The following is an 839-nucleotide window of genomic DNA, read 5'->3' on the forward strand; positions in this document are numbered from 1 at the left end:
TTCAGAAACGCATCGAGATTTTCATTATTAATTAATTATTTAATAATTTTGTTTTATTTCAAACAAAATTTAGCAAAATTGAAATAAAAAGTTCCAATTTGTACAAGTACTATTTGCAATTGGTCCTACTTGAATCAAATAACATTATCAATTAAAAATGTTAGTTATTCTTGATAATAATAATAATTGTTATTATTATTATTAGTTTTATTATTATTATTATTTACTACTTTTTTATTAATTTTTTAATAAATTTAAATAATTTCCAAACACACACACACACACACCACACGACACACACACCACACACTCCATGTTAAAGAAGAGGGGCATCGTTTGCATTAGAGGCCAGATGCAGCCAAACGTACAACCACAAACATACAATCAACAATATACAATCACAAAAATACAACCACAGACATACAATTAACAACATACAATCACAAACGTACAATCCCCAACATACATTCCCAGACATACAATCACAGACATACAATCAACAGCATACATTTACAAGCATACAATCAACAACATACAATCACAGACATACAATCACCAATATACAATAACAAACATACAATCAGCAACATACAATCAACAACATACAATCACCAACATACAATCACAGACATACAATCCCTAACATACATTCCCATATATACAATCACAGACATACAATCCCTAACATACATTTACAGGTATACAATCACAAACATACATTCACCAAAGCCAGATAAAACAATAAACGAATGAATGATAGATGGATGAATAAAAGATGGATGAATGAAGAGCTGGATGGATGGATGGATGGATGGATGGATGGATGGAAGACAGGATAG

This window comes from Helobdella robusta (assembly GCF_000326865.2).
Source record: "Helobdella robusta unplaced genomic scaffold HELROscaffold_43, whole genome shotgun sequence".
Classification (NCBI taxonomy): domain Eukaryota; kingdom Metazoa; phylum Annelida; class Clitellata; order Rhynchobdellida; family Glossiphoniidae; genus Helobdella; species Helobdella robusta.